General features: G+C 42.8%; 1 protein-coding gene across 2 annotated transcripts in view; it reads right to left on the bottom strand.

The window, feature by feature from the left end:
* LOC127007129 (mucin-5AC-like) overlaps positions 1-12690 on the bottom strand; it is a 296085-nt gene extending 283395 nt beyond the window's left edge. For both annotated transcript variants that reach the window (XR_007760078.1, XM_050877777.1), the window contains exon 1: positions 12599-12690. The gene's annotated coding sequence lies outside the window, so the exon portion shown is untranslated. The remainder of the gene's footprint in view (positions 1-12598) is intronic.
* Between the last annotated feature and the right edge of the window lie 3858 nt (positions 12691-16548).

Raw genomic sequence — 16548 nt, 5'->3', positions numbered from 1 at the left:
ATCAGTGGCCGGAAATGTGATACAGTCTATTTTCTTCCTTCTGCTCTTCCTCCTTTCTCCAGATCTCCTCCTCCTCCTTCTCTTCCTCCTGCTTCTCCTCCGCCTCCGCCTCTTCCACTTCACATTCTCCTTCGGCAAGAGCTCAATTTATCGTTTTTTTCCATCTCGCTCCTATTACATTACATCAAGTATTTGGGATCTCGATGAAATCTTAAATGAAGACGAGGAAAAAGTGAAAGCGAGTGAGATAGTTTTGAGAGGGAGAGCGAGCGCAAGAGCGAGAGCAAGAGCGAGAGCATGAGAGAGAGGGAGAGAGAGAGAGTGAGGAAGAGGAGTGAGTGGTTATACAATTGAAGTAAGGAGCAAAAAGTCAGGAGTTAGGAAAGTCTCATGCAAGAGAAAGGAGGAGCAGGAGGAGGACGAGAAGGAGGATGACAAGAAGGAGGAGAAGGAGGAGGAGAAAGAAGGGGAGGAGAAGGAAGAGGAAAAAGTTGAGAAAAATATGAGAGGAAGGCAGAAAATAGAAAAGAAAATAGAGAAAGACTGGAATGCGATATCGTAAAAACAAAGTGAAGAGCAAGACATAGAAAGTCATTTCCACCACAAACAACACCACCAACAACACCAATACCAACACCACCACTGCTTCCACCACCACCAACAACAACAGCAACACCAATACCAACACCACCAACAACAACAACAACATCAATACCAACACCACCACCACCGCCACCACCAACAACAACACCAATACCAACACCACCACCACCAACAACAACACCAACACCACCACAGCCACCAACACTACCATCACAATAACAACAACAACAACAACAGCAACAACAATGCAGAACTCCGAACCGGAAGCAACGAAAACAAAATATTTCTGCCACATCTCTCAACCTAACTTTATTGATATGCAGTGTGTGTGTGTGTGTGTGTGTGTGTGTGTGTGTGTGTGTGTGTGTGTGTCGATGTGTTGGTATCAGATAGACAGACATTCAGACACACAGACATATATACATACAGACAGACATAGATAGACAGGCAGACAGACAGACAAGGGACAGAAACAGAACAAAAGGAATATTGGCGATAAATACATAAAACGTTACATCAATTGCTACTCTGAATATTGCCTGGGTTCACTTTTTTCCATAGCGGGAGATGGGGAGAACATGGGAGGGGAGGTAAGGGAAAGAGGAGGGAAGGGGGAAGAGGAGGAGGAGGAGAAGAGGGAGGAAATACAACGGAGCTAAAATAGTGATATGAAATGGTGGGGAAGAGGTAGGGAAGCTATGGGAAAGGGAAGGGAGGAAGGAAGGAAAGGGGAAGAGGAGGAGAAGACGGAGAAAGAACGAAGGAGCGAAATGGCCATAAGAAGAGAAGGAAGGGAGCTAAGGGAAGGGAAGGGGGAAAGGAAAGTGGAAAGGGAGGAGGAGGAAGGAAAAGGGTCAAGAAGGAGGGAGGGAAGAGAGGGAGCTAAGGGAAGGGAAGGGAGAAAGGAAAGTGGAAAGGGAGGAGGAGGAAGGAAAAGGGTCAAGAAGGAGGGAGGGAAGAGAGGGAGCTAAGGGAAGGGAAGGGAGAAAGGAAAGTGGAAAGGGAGGAGGAGGAAGGAAGAGGATCAAGGAGGAGGGAGGGAAGGAGCTAAGGGAAGGGAGAAAAGAAAGTGGAAAGGGAGGAGGAGGAAGGAAGAGGATCAAGAAGGGAGGGAAGAAAGAGGATGGGATGAAGAGGCAGAGGTCGCAAGTAACAAGAGCCAAATAATATGACAGAAATAAATCTTAGAAACTGGCTCATAATACGTAAAAGAAAAATGAGTTCGAAACAATAAAAAAAAAGACGCAGCGAACTGTAAAGCAAAGAAAGGCGACGCACTGAAATAAATCATGACAGTTCGTCGAGGATAAAGTAAAAATTGAACATAGAAGTAAAAAAAAGAAGCAAGTAAAAAATATAATGGAAATAAAACTGCACTGACTGATGAAAAGGATTACAAATTATATATCCGGAGCTGAAACTATTTCGCTCAAATAACTGCGTGAATTTACATATTGCCAAAACGGGAAGATACGGTAGGAAAATAGTGAAAATGTGCGGAATGACAATGCTTTAATGAATGGATCTAGGAGGGGAGAGAGAGAGAGAGAGAGAGAGAGAGAGAGAGAGAGAGAGAGAGAGAGAGTTTATGAAAAATACAGATAGACAGAGGTAGACAGGCCGGCAGACAGGAAGGGGGACACAAAAGGCAACGAAATTCTAAAAAAAAAAATCGGAAAGAAACAAGTACGAGAGAGAGAGAGAGAGAGAGAGAGAGAGAGAGAGAGAGAGAGAGAGAGAGAGAGAGAGAGAGAGAGAGAGAAACAAACAAACAAGTAAACAAACAAACCAGCCAGTAATCAAACAAATGACGAAACAAACAAAGCACCACTCCACCGTAACAGTTATTTCACTTTTCTTTAACAACCAGAGAACACAGACACTGAAATGCTAATGAGTTAACAACAACAAAAAAAAACATCCTATACTGTTGTAGAAATCCAGCATCCAGTCATGACACTATTGACAAAAAGAAGACAAGGTAAAAATTCAGTTATCAGAAATTGCAACTCGCTTATAATTCTCCTCTTGGAAAAAAAATGCGTTTCACTCGAGACAATTCTCTCTCTCTCTCTCTCTCCAGTTTCACTAAGTTACTTTTCCGGCATTTTAATCTTTCCATTTTATAATATTTCTTCAATTCCATTTAAGTATTTTTCCGGCATTTTAACCACTCCATATTTCTATCTTTCTTCTAAACCAGTTAATTACTTTTCCGGGGCCTTACTTTCAATGATAGTATCGCAATGGCTACAAGCAATAACTTCACGAAGACAGCAGATTTACGTGGAACCATTAATGCTAACTCTTCTCTATTATTCCCCGGGCGTGTAGTTTCGCAATACAACTTAAAGGGCGACGAAGCGGCAAAATAAAGGAGAGTATTCGAAACGTTTCCTGGGCACAGTTTCTCTCAACGCTGATATTAGGTTCGAATTACTGGAGCTCCCAAGACCAGCAATTTTCCTGTTGGTCTCGCTCACTGTGTCTGCTCTGGCGCGTCGGTGTCCGTGGGAGGCTGTGGCTGTTAGTGATGATGATGGTGATTATGGTGGTGGTGGTGGTAGTGGTGATGTCAGTGTAGGATTTGTGGATTATAATACGGTCACTGTGGGAATGATGATGGGGGTTTGTGTTGAAATGTACTGATGAGGATGGTAATGGAGTGGATGTAAGACTATGGGACTGATGTTGATGGGGTTAGTGAAGGAATCATGGATGCTATTGATGATGATGATGATGATAATGGGGGTCTACGTCGGAAATTTTCTAGAGCTGTAACTGATGATAATACAAGATAATAAGGCAAGATACAGCGACCAAACTTGATAAATAAGAGAATAAAGGAATAAATGAGGATAATAAGTAATAAGCTGCAAAGAGGGTCTGAGTTCTACGGATGTACCAAACAGTTACACGGTTTAGAGAGCGTTGTAGTAGTAGTAGCAGTAGTAGTAGTTGTTGTTGTTGTTGTTGTTGTTGTTGTTGTTGTTGTAGTATAGGCAGCAAGACGAGAAGAACCGCAATTAAATGTGACAACGGAAAAGTTCAATGGGAAGGATGTTGAGTGAGGCGGACTATGCGAGGATCCTGTTATTTTGAGTGTTACACGGACAGAGAGAGCTCCCACCCTCCCTCCCTCCCTCCACCAACACAGCTTACTCAATAGCTCTCATCCAATTTGTGAGGCTTTGAATGCTTTTAAATTTAATTGCGGGGTCCACTTACCTCGCCACTCTACAAAGGGATCGAATTTATTTTCTCATCGAAGGTTAAAACGTCGCAATGCTTTCAGTGTGTATCGTCAGCCAGCTCAGCGGTAATCTCTAGCAGCAGGAAAAATAGCAAACCGAGTGTGTCAATTTCAGAAACTCGCCGCTGGTCACTGGAATGCCGCTCAAATTGTTCGTTTAGAATAACTTTCAACCTATTGTCTACTTTTATTTTTAGTTCCATTTTTATCAAACTTGAAAGCGTTGATCTAACTTTCTTTCATGCCTGCTGTGGTCGAATATTCTTCAAAATCTCGTGCGGTTTTTTAGCTTATTTACATATATCTTTTTTTTTACAGCAAAGGAAACAGCTCAAGGGAAAAAAAGGGATGAATTTGGTTAAGAAATATACAAACCATTTAAAGACAGACAATGAAGAATAAGTATATAATAACTTAAGGAACATAGTATTATTATTTCCCTGACACTCCATCTCTCAATAAAAAATAAAAATAGTGTCAGTGAAGCGAATAAAACAGCTTTCTTGACACAGCCTCATAAACAAAGGCTATGGAACGTCAGCAAATCCAATACAGTTATATCTGTGACCCATTACTATGACAACCATGTGGTGTCGTTAAGAGGAAAAAGTCCTTCCATTCAGCCGGAAATAATAAAGAAAGCCTTCCAGCTGCGTTAGGGTTAGAGGGGGATGCTGCCTCCCACTCACAGCATCAACACACTTATAAAACTATATTACGTAAGTTTCAAGGCATCATCTGTTTTCTTCATAGGCGCAACACACAGTGGACATTATATATTAGTTTGTTTGCCTTTTTTTTTGTGAGCAGCGTGCTGTCGACATTTCATTTTTGTTATGGCCTTAGTCTTTCCTTTTATCGTCCTGAGGGAGAGAAAGAGTGAGGAGGAACTCGAGCGTTGGGGGTCAAAAAGTTAAGGCCACGAGCGTTCCACTGTCAGGACCATTACGCCACCACGTCACCGTTAAAAGAATTATCGAGGTGCTGAAGGTAAGTGAGGTGGAGTAATAGGTTCCCGAGATAATACAAACCTTCTGTGTGTGTGTGTGTGTGTGTGTGGTAAGTAAATAGGAGCCTCGAAATAGATAATGACGTTGGTTACAAATCGAGGAAATTACTCTTGAAAATTGTTTAGGTAATCAACGTGAGTTATGAGACTATTAAATGCTTTCGCACAGACAGAGAGAGAGAGAGAGAGAGAGAGAGAGAATAATGGCGCAATGGTGTGGAAAGGTGTGGAAATGGGTTCGGGATGATGGCGGTGTTGTTGTTGTCTCGTGATATTTATAGGCGTGTCACCCCGAGCTGAAGGGCCATAATAAAGTTGGGTGAAGTGTCCATCTCTCTCTCTCTCTCTCTCTCTCTCTCTCTCTCTCTCTCTCAGGGGGTGATGAATGATGTAAGAGAAGTTGCGTTTTCATGTTCTCTAAAACAATTATCGCTATTTCTCGCCTTTTATTTTTTTCTTTCCCCCGACCACGCTCACCCTCTCACTCGCTCACTCCCTCACCTCCTCTCCCTTACTCAGTACCTCTTGACACATGCCTCTTTATGCTTTATTTCTCCTCGTTGCTTCACTTTCCTTTCCACCTATTCCTCGCCCTTTATAGTGCGTTCTCTTTCTTTATTTTCCTCACCCTAATGCTGCCCCACTCCCTTAAGATATATGCTCCTCTTCATTCTCTTTCATTCCTCCTCATTCTGTCGCTTTCATTTCTACTGCTTCTTCTTTTCTCGGCCTTATGCTGTTCCCCCTCAAATACATGCTTCTCCTCCTTCTCCTCTTCCTCCTCCTCTTCACTCCCCGTTCCATCACTCAGTTCCTTTCCGCCCCATTTCACTTCGTTTCACTCACCTATGTCTCCTTCTGCCTCGCTCTGTTTACCTCCGTTCTATCTACCGTCTTATCTACCACAGGGAAGCTGCGTCTCTCCCTCCCTCTCTCTCCCTCTCTCTCTGGCCTGTAACTTATTCTTCAGCTTCACTCAATCTTCGCCCGCACTTAGTATTCGCTGAACTCGACCGTACCACCACCACCACCACCACCTCCACCGCCAAACTCTTAATCCATTATATCCTTCCTCATCCTCATCCTTCTTCGTTTTACCTCTTCCTCCTCCTCTCCACCCCCGACTCCGTAACACCTCCGACTTACCTATCCATCTTTATTAGTTTTTTTTTTTTTTTTGCGGAGACCCAAACACACACACACACACAAGAGGGAGTCTAAAACTATAACTCTGGAAAGGATGAGATAAAATAAAAGAGAAGAAAAAAATACATTAATCGTTTTCCCCCCCATTACACACCTTTTTATTTCAGCGTTCCACCCACTCCTGAGCTGATGACTTCACTCCCCATTACCTCCTCGCCGTCAGCGCCACGAACCCGACGAAAAAGGAAAGGAAGAGGAAAATGAGGCATCTTCACACAAAGGCCTCGAAATCAACTGGAAATAAACCGTTTGGTACTTTCTTCACGGTACGGCAGACGCATCAAAAGTCGAACAGAAACATAAGAAAACGGTACTCTAAAAAATGCGATGAAATTAGAAAGAAATTAAGTATAAGATCACATTAATTATCCCGTTGTAGGAGTACCACGGCTTCTGGCTTTTTTTTTTCATCAAACGCCGAACAAAAGATATGAAAAAAATAGCGTTCCAACAAAGGCGATGAAAATAACAATGACATAATTAAAAGATCTTATAAATTATCCCGTTATTGGACTCGCACGGTCTGTTCAGCATCTTTATCTCACGGTTAAGTAGACACACCAAACGCCAAAAAAAATAACAAAAATCTATGGACCCCCAGATAAGACAATAGAATAAAAATGAAGATTAAACAAAAAAGGTCATGTAATTTATCCCGTTTTACGACTTCCACGGTATTTTCAGTACTCAGGGTAAGGCATACACACGCCAAACGCAATTACTATATATCAAAGCCAGAACGGGGAAATTAAAGAGATTAAAGTTGAAAATCATATGAATTACCCCATTATTGGACTTTCACGGTCTACATCTTCAGCCTCAATAACTGCCTACTTTACATACTTTAGATACTTATTGTTGGCGAGGGATCCCATAAAACCTTCGGCGGGGTTTCAGAAGAGCAGCAACAAAAATAACTCCCAAACCTTCTCCTCATCTTACCTTTTTTCTTTCACTTTTAGGATTTCTTAACAAGTTTATGTAATCCTACCGACCTAGATCGCTGGGAAATTCTATAGGCTTTTGGGAATGGAGTTTTTGTGGAGTTAGGCTTTCATTCAGTTTGTGCCCGAAGTTTTTATTAAAATTTATGTCTTCTACGGAATTCCTGTATAATGAGATTGTGATGTATCTTTTCTTTGGCTTGGTTGAGAGAAAACTTTGTGGCCCGTGGAATACAGCCAAGACCTTGTTCTGTTTGTCTGGCTAGTCACTAACTTTTCACCCTTCCTGCTTTTCTACCTCCTACCTTTCACCCTCTACCAATTTTTATCACTTCTAATTTTACTCCAGTTCACATTGTTCCTTCTGTGTTATGCCATACTTTTTTCTACCTCGTGTTTATAGGCAAGATTTGAAATTATGTAAATAATTCACTAAACTGATTTCATGGTTCCCAATCTGCCGCCAGAGTTCTCTAATGCTTGTCACCCCTGTCAAGTTTATGCGAGGAAGCAAGGAGGCTCGAGCTCCCAATCATCAGATCACCCCTTAATAACTTTGCCGCTGACCTCCGGCCCTCTATCCCTGATCAACCAGAGCCCACTAGTGACCACAGACAGCAAGAGGAGCGGGCAAAGTCACGCGCCTTAACAACGGGAATAGTACATCCTCGGTATAAGGGTATCCCGATATGCTTTACGCGGTACAACGCACCCGGCGGGTACAGCTGGGGTACCGTAGTGCCCAGACTGCAGTCCGCCTGGCTTTGATGTGCTGAATGCCGAGCAGTTGGTCCGCGGGCGACAACCAAAATCCATCACCTGCTCACGAGGAGGCAGTCGCGGGCTGGTGCCGCCGCGCGGCTACTCGGTGCCGCACACAACGGGGTCAAAACCCGAACCCTTGAGAGTTTGGTCTTCCAGTATGAGGGAATGGCATAAGTCTGAAAGTAGTTGATGTTCTCAGGAACTGAGCTGCCCCCACTGGCTTTATCACAAGCCAGCTGCACCATGGGGTGATATAAGAATAGTAGGGTCATTACTCCTACCTCTACGCCGGGTTTAGTGTAACTCTGGCCACCAATCCACCAATCATTCAGCACGGCACTATACAGGTGTCTCTCAGATTAACGCCCGGCGTCGCCCCATGGCTTATCGCAGACCAGCTGCACCAATGAGGGCACTGAGGATTGAGTATGCATATAAAGCGGTAGCCTAGACCGCAGCTAACGACGTAGCCCCTTGTCCCACCAAGAGTAGTCCGTACTTATGTAACTAAGCAAAGGGTTTTCGTCCGGAAGGAGTCAGTGCTTTGGCGCAACAGACTGCACCGAACACACATGAGTCCTATCTTCCTCTATGTTATTTGGTGCGTCTATCTTCGGTGTGCCTGGGAAGAAAAGACTATTTTCTCAAGGAAATGATAAACAAACTGAAGGCGGTGGAGCGAATTAACGAACAAGGGATCTGTGGATGCGATCAGAATCTATAAAACTTCTGAGACCTGCGAGGAGTTACGATGATGGCATTCTCTTTAGTCGCTTGAAAAGGATAATGCTTTAACCGATGTTGGATGCACGTGAATCAATCGCCACTGAAAAAAAAGCCATTAGCCAAAAAAAAATAATAATATGAAAATGTGGATACACACACTCAAATAAGTATCGTTACACATTCAGCACGATACAAACTGACAACAAGGACGAACCCATAGAATTTGAGCTGGCACAGTAACGTTTCATGAAACACACAGGTGGAGTATTAGTCGAAGTGAATTGATCTGTATTATATGTAGAACTACAATATTGTGTTTGGGTGATGAAATTTTGCTTTAACACTTCACACACAAGGGAATACTTCAAATTTCGTCCATTTCGGAGACAATGTGATAAACACTTTGCGTTATTGTTAGACATTCGCTGTATGTAAGAGCATCGTATATATTACACATTTAAAAAAAAAACAGCACAGGCATGGTTGCTTTTATTGTATTAGAATGCTATTAGCAATGCTTTTAGCATTGCAACTTGTTTTTTCAGATGCCCATAGCTTGTTCACGAGAGAAAAGACACGTTCAGTGGAAACATTAGTTCTAGGATGGCACATTATGAACTGAACTATATCTGACATGCGTTGATAGTTGATGTTTATGTCTTTGACATGGGGGAACACTTTTACCCACCGCTGTTACGTATATCATATGAACATTATTGTCTTATAATTTGTTAATGTAAAGCTTAAACAAGTGGCACTCAAATCACTCCGTTAACATTATGGTGATATCTGGTACCTCAGTATCTCCCTTCCTCTCTATCCCTTCCTTTCGGGGGTCCTCTCCTGCTCCCCCCAGCAGAGCTGAGGTGGTGGGGGTGATCGCACTTTTACCAACCCTGCCGAGATTACCGGGTTGCTCAGTGTGAAACTCGTCGGACCCCCCTGTAACGATACTTTTTTGAGTGTGTACATGAATACAACAATAACAACATTAAAACAATACCAAAGAACGATAACCAAATATTTAGTGCCATTCCATCAACAAAACAACATTAACCAACATCAAAATGGGAATATAAAAACACACCTCGGGCATAACAACAGCACAAGCCAGCCAACATACACACACACACATACACACACACGAGAGGGATCAGATGCCCCACTGTGTGATGCCGCTGAAACAGCAAGTGGTAGCGTGTGTGTGAAGTTTAAAACAGTAAGTGGGAGCGTATGAAGTTTAAAACGATATGATGAAAAAGCTTCGAAACACCCAAACTCATCAAAGTGCGGCCACAAAGAACGAGAGAGAGAGAGAGAGAGAGAGAGAGAGAGAGAGAGAGAGAGAGAATAATAATGGCGCTTTTTCCTCGTAATGTTCCCGTACAATCCTTAACACACCACAGGCCCACCACATATAACGTTTTAGGACATTGAAATCGCCCGTCACAGCTGTTCATATCCTTAATCTGAGGGTAACATAAAGACGTAACCCACCCTGAGCTCAGTCCTGGTTTGCACATTTGTTTTCCTGCCCTCTGAACCTGTGGCGAAGTGTTTACCTAATTAGAACTGCCTCCACGTTAACCTACCGTAGGGAGATCATACGTATTTAAGTCCCCAGTGAACAGGCGGAACGCAGTGGATTGGTTAGGTATTATTTGCACGTCATCATCTTGTCCTTTCTTCATCAAACTTAAAAATCTAAAGAGTCTGAATCCAATCAAAGTATTCTGATAAGCTTTGGCAATATAAAGGTCATCTGACCAATGCCTCCATCATACTCAAATAAGCAAAATTTTTAATGGCTTACTGACTGATAGACCACACCGCAACTCCTCAGCAGATGCTTAGAGGCGAGTCATACCTATCAGATCCTTCTATAACCAAATCCAGTACCATCGGGATACAATAAGCACTCCAAATGCGTCAAAAATATTGAATATCAAAGATCAAAGTCTCAGATTCAGTCACGCAGAATATTTACTAAGAAAAATTCGTCCGATACGTATTAGATAAAGGTATTCGATAACACTGAGTCAATAGGTTAAGCAATTATAGGCTTAAAAGCTGACCCCGCAGCTCCAGTGACCTTGACAGTGACATTGACTCATACACCTGCACCTCACGCGACGCCACTATAGGCCAAGTGAGGGAGGGACGAGACTGACCCATGCACTCTGTCCCGTCTAACACCGAAATGCATGTCGCCTGAGGGTGCAACGTAGGGGAAGGGTGTGGCAAGGCATGAGATGGGATGCAGATAGGTAGAATATATGTGGCTGGGGAACGTTTATTTTTTTTTTACAACTAAAGAGCCGGCTCACGGGCAACAAAAACAGTGTATGAAAAAAAAAAAGCCCGCTACTTGCCGCTCCCAATAACAGAAAATAGTAGAGTGGCCACAAGAGAGGTCAATTTCGGGTGGAGAGGTGTCTTGATACACTCTTCTTGAAAGAGGACAAGTCATAGGCAGAAGGAAATACAGACGAAGAAAGGCTGTTCCAAAGTTTACCAGTGTAAGGGATGAAGGAGTGAAGATGCTGGTTAACTCTTGCATGAGGGGCGTGGATGGTATAGGGATGAGCAAGAGTAGAAAGTCGTGTGCAGCGGAGCCGCGGGAGGGGGGGAGGCATGCAGTTAGCAAGTTCAGAAGAGCAGTCAGCGTGAAAATATCGATAGAAGATAGAGAGAGAGGCAACATGGTGGCGGAATTTAAAGAGGTAGAAGACTCAGTAAGAGGAGGAGAGCTGATGAGACGAAGAGCCCACTCTGTCTGAAGAGCTGCAGTGTGTGAGTGGAGGAGCACCCCCCCCCCCCACACACACACGTGAGATGCATACTCCATACGAGGGCGGACAAGGCCCCTATAGATGGATAGCAACTGTGCAGGGGAGAAGAACTGGCGTAGACGATGCAGATCGCCCAACCTCGAGGAAGCTGATTTAAAGAGAGAGGAGATGTGAAGTTTCCAGTTGAGATTTTGAGCTAAGGATAGACCAAGGATATTTAGTGTTGAAGAACGTGACAGCAGAGTGTTATCGAAGAATAGGGGATAGGTGTAAGTATAGGTGAGCTAAGGAAGAGGGGAGTAAAGGAAGGGAAAATGAGAATGGGGAAAAACAAAACACAGCAAGATGGGACGCAGCTAGGAAAAATACGAGGATGGGCGTAGGAAAGATGGGAATGAGGGAAGGGAAAAAAATCTGGAAATGAAAGGTGGAAAAAATCAACAACGACTATGAACACAGCGATGCGGCGAAAAACGATGAGATGGGACAAGGAACACAACAAGAAATAAGACGAGCAATGAACACAACTTACTTGGGCGAGAAACACAAGGAAACCGAACAGGGCAGGAGTGGGCAAGGGACGGTCGAGGGAGTGAATTACGGAAGACAGAACAAAGCGGGCACCCTATATAATTATTACAAGACAGGGACGGTAAGGAACAGTGTTATGGAAGGACGGAGCAAGGGACGGCTGAAGAAGTGAATTACGGAAGACAGAACAGAGCAAGGATCACAGAAGAGAGACGGGACTGTAAGGAACAGTGTTATGGAAGGACGGAGCAAGGGATGGCGGAGAGGGACGCTGCAGCTCCGGGATAGAATAACTCTTTATCCAATAACCGGCACCAAAGCGTTCCCTCGTTATCTATAATGATGATTCTAATGCACGGTTTCCTTTTTTTTCACCTGCACATATTCCCCATTTATAACGTATTAGCCAACTTCAACGATATTCCACTAATGGAACATGCATGCGATCCCCCCTGTAAAACATGATCCTATTTCAACATTCCACTAATGAACACACTAATGACTTGTTTGCTTAAAAAATCATATCAATTAAAACATTTAAATGAAGAGCATTAGCATGAAAGTGAATACAAGTGAATACGCGTTAAAAGGAACATAACCCTCTCCTCCCTTCCGAAATTGACCCCTCTTTCGGCCACCTCCTTGGATTCTTTTTATGAGCAGCGAGTAGCGGGCTTTTTTTTATTATTGTTTCCTTTTTTGTGTGCCCTTGAGCTGTCTCCTTTGTTGTAAAAAAATAAGCTATTATCTGATATTGCTCATTGAATACCTGTAATTTCAGAAGATTCAGGTATGCGGGACTTATCACTAAGGATGCACAGGTATTGGTTTACAGGTTAGTCATCTGACGCCGCACTCACCTGGAAAGAGAAAAGGAAAAAGAAACCTTAATATTAATGATAAATATTGAATCGCAAAATTAACGAGTTTACTTAATACAGACTTCCAGTCAAGTTTATCTGTCATACCAAGTGTGTGTGTGTGTGTGTGTGTGTGTGTGTGTGTGTGTGTGTGTGTGTGTGTGTGTGTGTGTGTGTGTGTGTGTAAGATCCTCTATCCATATTCTCTTGCTGCAAGTTGGATTTAAATGCATGAACTAAAAACACACAAAAACAACAACAACAAAAACAGGATCAACAACAATAACAATTACAACTACTACTACTACTACTATTACTAATATTACTACTACCACTACTACTACTATTACTACTACTACAGCAACAGCAGAAGCAGCAGCTGCAAACAAACACAAACAAACAAGGACACACGATTTAACTTGTATACATAAACAGCACAGTGCCATCACCAAGACCGATGCAACCACCACCACCACCATTTCCCCCTCCATTAATCACTCGAGCCTCTCCACAGAGCCACCATTCGTCATAAGGCTGAAAGGCCATAACTTCTCCACCTGAGTAATCTTCACAAACAACAAACCAAAACAAAGCTTATATTTCACTCGGCCGCCCTCCTATTAAAACATATATAAACAAATCAATCATAATAAAATTTAAAACTTAGATAAACAAATGAATCATAACCAGGGGAGGCGGTGGCTGAGTGGTTAGCGTGTGAACCCCGCGTTCGCCGCGTCATGGACGACACGGGTTCGAATCTGCCGCTACCACCTGGGATTGTTAAGCCATCGCGAAGTGGCCTAAGGTACCCACATGCTGTCCTGAACACCACTTATCAAGATGGCGCCACTACAAACACGTGCCTGCGCCACAACGGGCTGGGGCCGACCATCAGGCCCTAACCGAGTCTACCGGCGCCAGAGGCAAAAACGTACAAAAAAAATAGATCGATAAATGTACAAGTAGAAGCGTTAATAAAAGAAACGCTAATGAATAAACAATCAGGTGAGAAGCAGGAACCAGTTTGCTTTTAAAAAAAGGATGAATGGTAGAGATTGAGCAATCACACGGCTGTCATACACACAGCTAGAGATGTTAATAAAATAAAAATAAAAAGATGGGATTGATTCTTGAATGGTGAGCCTCAACGTTTACGTCAGCTATCTTTGTGCTGACCAGATCTGATGTAAACTCTATTTAATTACAAAGCGCCGTGTAACAGACAATAGCACACTTCAGGGCAATACTGAACAACATATCAAAACACAATATAACTAACAGGGAGGCCAGAGAGCTTCATTACACAAACATTCACCAAAAGCCACGACATATTCACCATACCGACATCACAGCACCACCACCACCATCATCACCCTCACCACCACCACCACAATCAGACACAAAACTAGACAACACATCAAAGCACAATATATCTATCAGGCAGATTATACAGAGCTACACTACACCACTCACCACTAACCACCACCGAACCACCACACCCACGTCACACCACCACCACCACTTCCAAGCCCGCACACCCCAAATCTTCATTAGCCCTAACAAAGCGGCAGCAGTGAGGCAGGCTGGAATATTACTCCCTTCCTACCCGCCCTCCCCGCCTTTCCTCTCCCGTTGGCAGAATCACTTCGAGCTAATTGAGCCTCGCGTTTCGTTTTCATACACCTGGCGGGACGTTACTCGCTTTGCTCATTACCTTAACCTCAAAACGTTTCGCTGTTGTTTCCCCGTCAGTTATTTCAACACTTAATTTACTGTTAGCTAATGGGAGCGAGGCCTCTTCCTCCTCCCTGTCACGCCAACACATGCGCTGAGTGGCTGATGAATGGCTCCTCGACTGTTTATTACATTGCCAGCTTCATCACTGCCACTCGACCCAGTCAGAGGCGGAAGGTAACGGCCTCCGTGTAACTTTCATTACCTGCATAGTGTACAGTTGTAACTTTTGAGGAATGTTATATTGAGAGGCAAAAGAGTAAGTGATTACAAAAAGATATACAAGTACCTAAAAATAAATCAGTAATGTAACCTACGTTTTTTTTTTTTTTTTTTTAATTCTCTCCCTGAGTAAGCTCTGAATTGTTTCTCTCCATTTTTTCCCATCGACAAATCGCCCGCATGATTTCAAGAAAGACATATGAAATCTGCGGTTAACTAATACACAACTGACGCCTTTTTCTTCACTCATACAGTTTCAAAAAGTAAAAATTAGGAATCATTATGTCAGCCAATGGCATGTTTCCTATGGCACAAGATATCATTAGAATAATCCCTTCCCAGGCATCGGCAAGGAGGGATGGTGAGTCGGGTGATCCTTGCAATGCCCACGGCGCACCAAAATAGCTCCAGACCCAGACGAGCATAACAAGCTAGACCACATGTGCAGCACGGCCTCCCAGCTATATTAATATCCCTTAACTAGACAGCAATAACAATATACGTGATTTAGTATTTGAGTTAACCTAAACAAATAAAACATGAAACCATAATACTGATACAAAACCGTGGTGAAACTATAATTCAGATTTATCTTTCGTTGTCACCAAATTTATCGTAATTCCCCCGGACAATATCAATATGCAGTATCGAGATGAGCGGCGATAAAAACACAAAATAATGGCGCTGCGTAAATTAATCAAAACACATTCAAACACTAATATTAACCTGAGCAGAAATTCCGACAATCCTTTCCATCGATCAACATCAAAAGGTTATCTATCGACAGCCCCGACGCGTAATATCAAGCCATCGCCAATAATATGCACGAAACATAGGAAAATTTTTGCTGAATCAAACAAAATAATTAATGCAAATTGATAGATATTTCAGGTAAATGATCTCTTCATTGAAATAGTCTCTATAGTGCAAACTACTATGGGATGCAGAGGACGATTATTAGCGATGCATAAATTAATGTTAATGACAATAATATACTAATAATTCACGCAATGACAAACTATTGGATTGCGAATATGCAAATAATAAAGTTATAATAAAAATACGCCATAAGCAATGATTATCTAGTTAATGAATGGGCCAGGGCAAGAGGGTCCGTTTGTCAATACATGCTAACACTAATCAGCCCAAGCCATTATTTCACGGCTTAATACTCAATAATAGCACGGGTGGAGGAAATACAGATCAACATAACTATTTGGGTAACACTAAATGCACACGAAACACCTGAGAGAATAAAAGCAAGGATCTCTCTCTCTCTCTCTCTCTCTCTCTCTCTCTCTCTCTCTCTCTCTCTCTCTCTCTCTCTCTCTCTCTCTCTCTCGTGTGTGTGTGTGTGTGTGTGTAATATAGTGAGGCCGTTTTGGGTTGTCAGGGACAGCGCTCTCATTAGTGAGGAAACAGAGCCGCCAGTGTCTTGAGAGAGAGAGAGAGAGAGAGAGAGAGAGAGAGAGAGAGGCATGTGTGTGTGTGTGTGTACCCTACTTCCGCAGTGACAAAATGTGGGGAATTTTGCAGCCATGGAAAAGTCACACTGAACATGGCACTTATATTGAACGTGTAAATTAATAGATCTATGTATAGGGTAACAAATATATTACGCAAGAGCTTAGTAAGGTAAAAACATCGCGGTGAGACAGTTAACTAAAAATCTACCGATAGGCAACATTCTTTTTTCCTTCACATGTACTTCGCCGGTAAAAATACAACAAATCAGTATTTTCTAGTGTATTGTGTGACAGCATTGATCCGTGGGTAGTAAGTGCGGTATTTTCAAACGCTTTTGGCTCACAATAACTATTTTTCAGACACATTGGATTAGTTGGGTACAACATGAGTGTTTTTATGATGCAGAACCTTGTCAACTGTCACTTGGCTTATA

The sequence above is a fragment of the Eriocheir sinensis genome, chromosome 34, assembly GCF_024679095.1.
Source record: "Eriocheir sinensis breed Jianghai 21 chromosome 34, ASM2467909v1, whole genome shotgun sequence".
In the NCBI taxonomy this organism is placed as follows: Eukaryota; Metazoa; Arthropoda; class Malacostraca; order Decapoda; family Varunidae; genus Eriocheir; species Eriocheir sinensis.
The sequence above is the reverse complement of the archived record's forward strand: the minus strand, read 5'-3'. Positions and strand labels throughout refer to the sequence as shown.